Source organism: Etheostoma cragini, chromosome 4 (genome assembly GCF_013103735.1).
Source record: "Etheostoma cragini isolate CJK2018 chromosome 4, CSU_Ecrag_1.0, whole genome shotgun sequence".
Lineage (NCBI taxonomy): Eukaryota > Metazoa > Chordata > Actinopteri > Perciformes > Percidae > Etheostoma > Etheostoma cragini.
Window position 1 is genome coordinate 25,324,481 of NC_048410.1, and position 7,021 is coordinate 25,331,501.

The following is a 7,021-nucleotide window of genomic DNA, read 5'->3' on the forward strand; positions in this document are numbered from 1 at the left end:
CTTTTCCTCTCCTTCCCCTTAATAAATAACGTTACTTTGAGCTGTGCGTTTGGGTCCGTCCTTCCCCGTAACAATTTGCTATACTATGACTTTTTTACGACATACTATTCTATATGTTTCCAAGGACTTGTTGACATACTTTACTTTTTGTGACTTTTGACATACTTCACTACCTTTAACATACTGTACTATGATTTTTTTCAACATACTATACTGTGACTTTTTTTGACATACTATATACTACGACTTTTTACGACATACTATAGTGATCAGGTGACATACGAATTACGTTTTGTGACTTTTTTGCCAATCTATGACCTTTTTTGACACGCTATGCTATGACTTTTTTCTTTTTGAGACCTTTTTTAACATACCATGATGATGATGACATGATATTTTTCAACATACTATACTATGACTTTTTGTGAACGTTTTGACATATTATACTTTTTTTTTTTTTACATACTATAGTGACTTGTTGACATACTATACTATGACTTGTGTGCATCCAACATTTCCACCTTGATTAATGTTACTGGGGATGTGGAATGTTACTGGGGACGTGGGATGTCATCTCTCTGTGGGGGAAGGAGCCGGAACTTGTGCGGGAGGTGGAGCGCTACCATATAGATCTGCTGGGGCTTACCCACAAGTCTGAGTTCTGGAACCATACTCCTGGAAAGGGGTTAGACTCTGTCCTACTCCGGAGTTGCCCAGGTTGGACGAGAGGGTCGCCTCCCTACGCCTGTGGGTGATGAGGGGAAAAAGTCTGACTGTTGTTTGTGCAAATGCACCAAACAAGAGTTCGGAGTATTAGGTCTTCTTGGAGACCTTGAATAGAGTCCTGTATGGGTCTCAAGTAGGGGACTCCATAGTTCTGCTGGGGGACTTCAACGCAGATGGAGATGCTTGGAGAAGCGTGATTGGGAAGAACAGCCTCCCTGATCTAAATCAGAGTGGTTGTCTGTTGTTGACTTCTGTGCTAGTCATGGATTGTCCATAACAAACACCATGTTCAAACATAGGGATTTTTATGAGTGTACGTGGTACCAGAGCACCCTAGGCCAAAGGTCAATGATCGATTTGATAACCGTTTCATCTGATCTGAGGCCGTATGTTTTGGAAACTCGGGTGAAGAGAGGGGTGGAGCGGTCAACTGATCACCATCTGGTGGTGAATTTGGTCAGGGGATGGGAGAGGACTCTGGACAGACCTGGTAAGCCCAAACGGGTAGTGTGGGTAAATTGGGAACGTCTGGAGGAGGCCCCTGTCCAACAGACTTTCAACTTGCACCGCCGACGGAGCTTTTCGTGCATCCCTGTGGTGCCTGGGGGCATTGAACCTGAGAGGGCAATAGGGATGAGCCGGATGCTCGGCTGCAACGAGTATCCGGTACGGATAAAGCACTTTTGCCGAGTACAAGTATTATATGAGTAATGCAAGTCAATATCTGTACAGCAACCCTCCCCTACATTATTCTGTGATAGGCTAGTCCCACCGCCCCTCCCTACAAACACAGATTCCTTCTGTTGTTGTGTCCGACAGGCTGTGCTCGCTGACTCACACACACTCCCCCTCTCAGGTCCGCGGGGCTATTCCGTTAACATTTAGGGTTTCTTCGGCTTCAGATTTGTTTTATACTTTGATTTGAACTAGTACTTAGTAACCAGGAGACTTCTGGTAACGTGGGGTTTGTTCAGACAGGGTGTTGGTAGAATGCGACTCGGGTTGCATCTCCATCAGAGTTTTTTTTTTTTTTTTTTTTTTTAACCGCCTGCTGGTTCTAACCAGTTTTTTGAGTGTCTGAAACTTTCTTGCTGTGTTTTATGAAAAAATACATAAAGGCAGTTGCAGTATAAATACATAATATTACAAATTAAGATACACACACAGACACATTCCAGCCCTCCGCCCCCCTCTCTCTCTTTGTTTCTCTCTCGCTTTCTCTCTCCCTGTATTTCTTATTCACTCACAGACACACACACTCACACATACCTGGTGTGAAAATAAAAAAGAACCAAAAAACCATAAATTATCATACTGATCATAGAAAAATTAAAAGTTAAAACAAGAAAGTTATATAATTGAGTATGAAAACTCTTGTTCATTACATTTTACTTAATAATTGCAACCACATTGTTGTATTTATTGTTGCAATACTTGTTATATACTGTATATAGCTTGTTTGTTACCATGACAACACCACTGATCTGAAGCTCAATGCTGATGCTTTCATGGAAATAGTTTTTTAATCAGCAATAAATATAAACATTTCTGATCAACCCATATCAATTGCATGCTTAAAATGACATACCGGTTAAAGCCCCGCCCATTTCAAGAAACCCAACCCATTTCAAGAAACCCAACCCACTTCCGGGATAAATCTTCCCACTTCCGGGTTAGGCCCCGCCCAGTCCGAGTACAGATACTTATACAGATAATTCATGTGGTAAACAGATACAGATACAGATAATGCTGTACCCGCTCATCCCTAGTGGGCAATGTTGAAAGTTTCCATTGCTGAAGCTGCGGCGGGGAGCTGTGGTCTCAGGGTCTTAGGTGCCTTAAGGGGGGGTAACCTACAAACACGCTGGTGGACACCAGTGGTCAGGGAAGCCGTTCGACTGAAAATGGTTTGGCCGATAGTCGAACCTCGGATTGAAGAGGAACAAAGCGGATTTTGTCCTGGTAGTGGAAAAACGGATCAGATCTTCACTCTTGCAAGGATCTTGAAGGGGGCCTGGAAGTGTGCCCAACCAGTCGACATGTGTTTTGTGGATCTGGAGAAGGCGTATGCACGGGTCCCCTGGGAGACACTGTGGGAGGTTCTGCGGGAGTATGGGGTGAGGGGGTCCCTTCTCAGGGCCATCCAATCTCTGTATGACCATAGCGAGAGCTGTGTCCGGGTTCTCTGCAGTAAGTTGGACTCGTTGCAGGTGAGGGTTGGCCTCCGCCAGGGCTGCGCTTTGTCGCCAATCCTGTTTGTAATACTTATGGACAGGATATCGAGGCGTAGTCGGGGTAGCTCAGGATCTCATCGCTGCTTTTTGCAGATGATGTGGTCCTGATGGCAACATCGGTCGGTGACCTTCAGCACTCACTCGATCAGTTTGCAGCCGAGTGTGAAGCGGCTGGGATAAGGGATCAGCAACTCTAAATCTGAGGCCATGGTTCTCAGCAGGAAACCAATGGAGTGCTTTCTTCAGGAAGGGAGTGATTCCTTACCCCAAGTGAAGTGAGTGAGGGGACTATGTAGCGTGAGATTTGTTGGAGAATTTGAGCAGCGGATGCGGTATTACATTCAGTTTTTTTGCACCGTTGTGACGAAAACAGAGTTGAGCCAGAAGGCAGAGCTCTCGATCTACCGGTCGGTGCTCGTTCCTACCCTCACCTTTGGTCATGGAGGCTGGGTCATGACCGAAAAAACAAGATCCAGGGTACAAGCGGCTGAAATGGGCTTCCTCAGGAAGGTGGCTGTCGTCTCTCTTAGAGACAGGGTGAGAAGCTTAGTCATCCGAGAGGAGCTCGGAGTAGAGCTGCTGCTCCTTCACGTCGAAAGGAGCCAGTTGAGGTGGTTCGGGCATTTAGTGAGGATGCTTCCTGGGCGACTCCCTAGGGAGGTGTTCTGGGCACGTCCATCTGAGAGGAGGCCCCAGGGAACACCCAGGACTAGGTGGAGACATTATACCTCCAACCTGGCCTGGCAACGCCTCTGGATCCCCAGTCGGAGCTGGTTGATGGGGCTCGGGAAATGGAAGTTTGGGGTCCCCCGCTGGAGCTGCTGCCCCCGCGACCCGATACCGGAGAAGCGGATGAAGATGGATGGATGGATGTATGGATGGATTAATGTTACTGTGCCTTTTACTGTCAATGTCTTCATTCTCAATGATCTGTTAGCCTTTCAACTCTCTAGAACTCAAAAACATGCTGTATTTTCTGGACTTACAGCTGCAAAGAGAGTGATTGCAAACGTTGGAAACTCATGATTTATCTATCCGTGTATGGACCGTTTCCTTTTATGGAACTTTCTACAGCGCTCATCCATGGAGAGCCAGGAAAGACGATGGGCACTTGGCTCAGCATTGCTGAAGTATTGAGGTCTGCGCTGTAGCATTGTGCCGCAGCTTTTGCCTTAACGTCTGTGTGTGTATCTGTTTATGTATGTGTTTGTGTGTGTCTGTTTCTGCATGTGTTGTTTTGTCTCCCTCTTTCCTGTCTTTCCTCTCTATGTTTTTTAGCCCTGGGATGTGTTCCCAGCTCTTGGTGCATTGTTTGTGGTTGTTTGTCACCGTGCATAATTTCTGAATAACAAATGACTTTTTTGACATACTATACTGTGACGTTTATTTAGCACACTATACTATGATTTTGCTAGCCTCACTACACTTTGACGTTTTTTTTACATACCATGACTTTTTTTGGACTTTTTTCAAAAATACTATAATATGATTTTTTTCAGCATACTATACTATGTTTTTTTTTACTCACTAAAAATGTTGGCTAACTAAAAAACTTATTTAGTATTTTTTTCAACCTTTTGACATATTATGCCATGACGTTTTTCATGCCGTCATGCTGCCTTTACTGTTCATAACCATCTCCTGAGGCTCTGAGGATGTTTTGTTTGTCTATGTAGAAAGGTTACTTTACAATAAATGTTCTCGTAACAATGTTTGGCTTTTGGCCTGTTGTATTCGGTGGTCCCTCTCCAGAACAGGGGTGATATTGCCAGAATGTCCGCCATCCCCTTCTCACTTAGAGCAGGGTTCTGAGCCTTCCTCCCGCTCAGGTACACCCAGTATTTGGCCGTTCATTTTTCATTTTCATTTTTCATTTTTCAACTGACCTGACTTTGTGCAATGCCTATACAATTAAACACTGAACACAAGCAGTAAGGATAATGCAATTTATTTTGGTATTATAATTCAACAACCACATCCCCTATAATCTGCAAATTATTTTTCAGAAAATATTGAGTCTTGTGTATATGTCTTTAAATCTGTATTTGACCTGCGATCCACATCCGTCCTCTCTCATGCCACTGTCAAAAAAACAGCAAGCCACATAACTCACACACACGCACACACACATGTGCTCACACACACACACACACACACACACACACACTTCCAGCAACCTCATCCTCCCACTGTCTGTCTGGAAGCCAAGCGCCATGTAAGAGTTGATGAGAAAAGTTGAGTCTCAACCGGCCAGCCATAACAAAAATAGATTAGTCTGAAAATGAGACAGACAGACAGACTCTCGTGTGTGCATGTGCGTGTGTGTTTGTGTGTGTGTGTGTGTGTGTGGATGTGTATGTGTGTGTGTTTGCATGCATGCGTGTAATTCCGAAGGCATTGAATTTGAAATGTGGCATGGCATGGTGTATGTTGTATGTAAAAAATTGTACACTGTAGTTTTTGACCTATTGGATATGTTAATATATGTATCAATTTCAGCTCTTTATGCTATTTAAAATATTTCAGGATCATCTGTTTCATGAAGTTGACAAATCACTATAATGAAAAAACATGGTAAAGTAAAGTTTTTGTAAAATAAAAAGGTATATCGCTTACGCGACAGTGGCTAATGGGATCAAATTCTTATGAATAGTCACCAGTGAATTATTCACAAAGTAGTACTGACCCTCTGCATGCTAAAACTGTCACTCCAGTAACCATGGCAACAAATGTTAAACCCTCGGCTGTTTCCTCTCTGTTTCTGACAGATAAAGTTATAAAATACTTTATTAAGAGTTGAAGAAGAGGTAAATCATATAATGTGGGCCACTGTGATTCTTATTTGCTATCTGTCTTTAATTTGCACTCCTCCACTTCATTATTCCTTGTGGAGAGAACAGAACTGTCATGGGAGTAATAAAGTGAATGATTTTAATTATTCTTTCTGAAAGTTGGATTCCAACTAGCTCGGTGAAGAAGCACCACATTCTGGATGCAATCTGATTTAGTTCATAAGCCTATGGTTGAGGCGCATCAGTCATTGTTAAAGTGACTGCCTCTAGGCGTGGGAGTAATAGAGAAATATGATCATCGACACCTTTTTCTCCACCAGCTGAATATGTTCTTTAATTGCATTTTCTGAGCTGGTGGCCCAGTGTTGCTGACCTCAGATCTGTACATTGTATGCAGCGATTTTTTTTTAATGATTGCTTTTGCTAATGGGAATAAATGATGTGCTGGAATAACATTATGATTGCCGTGCCTGATTACAAGCTGTAGGGAAACAAGCTTGTTTACCAAATGGCAGCAATTGAGCTGACTATTGATCAATGTCACCTCTCTGGCACAAGCCAGCATAAGATTCACAGTCAACAGGAAGTGTGCTTTACATACTAAATACAGATAACTGTGTGCAGGAGAGCAGCAAAGGCTAAGGTGTCAACCTCAAATTGAATAATTATGATCTCTGAATTATGTTTAGGTTTCAGTTATAAAACATTTTAGCATCAAAACAGTAGTCTTTAATTGGATTAGACATTGTTTAAAGGGTAATAAACAATTTTCCCTCCAATTTTTCCGTCTTTCTGTCACAGGTTGAACTTCCTGAGCTTTCACAGGAAGCACATCCTCTGCCAGGGCATTAATGAATAATGTAGTTGAGTAGTCAGCAACTAGTCCCCCAAAAAGTTGATAAACAGGGCAAAACATAGTTAGTTTAAAACATAGTCTACTCACCACAAGAAAAACACAATATATCCAACATCTGTGTGTCCCTGCGGAATGAACTGTCAGAATGTGTCAATCTGTCATTTGCAGACATGTAGTTGTTGGTATAAAGGGAGATGAGCAGTGGGGTGAGCACAGATTCCTGGGGGTGCCGGTGCTGATTGCCTGGGTTTTGGATGGGATTTTTCCCCAACCTCACCTACTGCCTCCTGTCTGACCAAAAATCAGTGATCCACTGGCAGGTGGGGGCTAGCGCATTGTGATGGCCACAGTCATGGCCATACAGCCAGCTTAAGAGCGGTAACCTCAAGCACTTATATCTTTCCTTAGGTTTA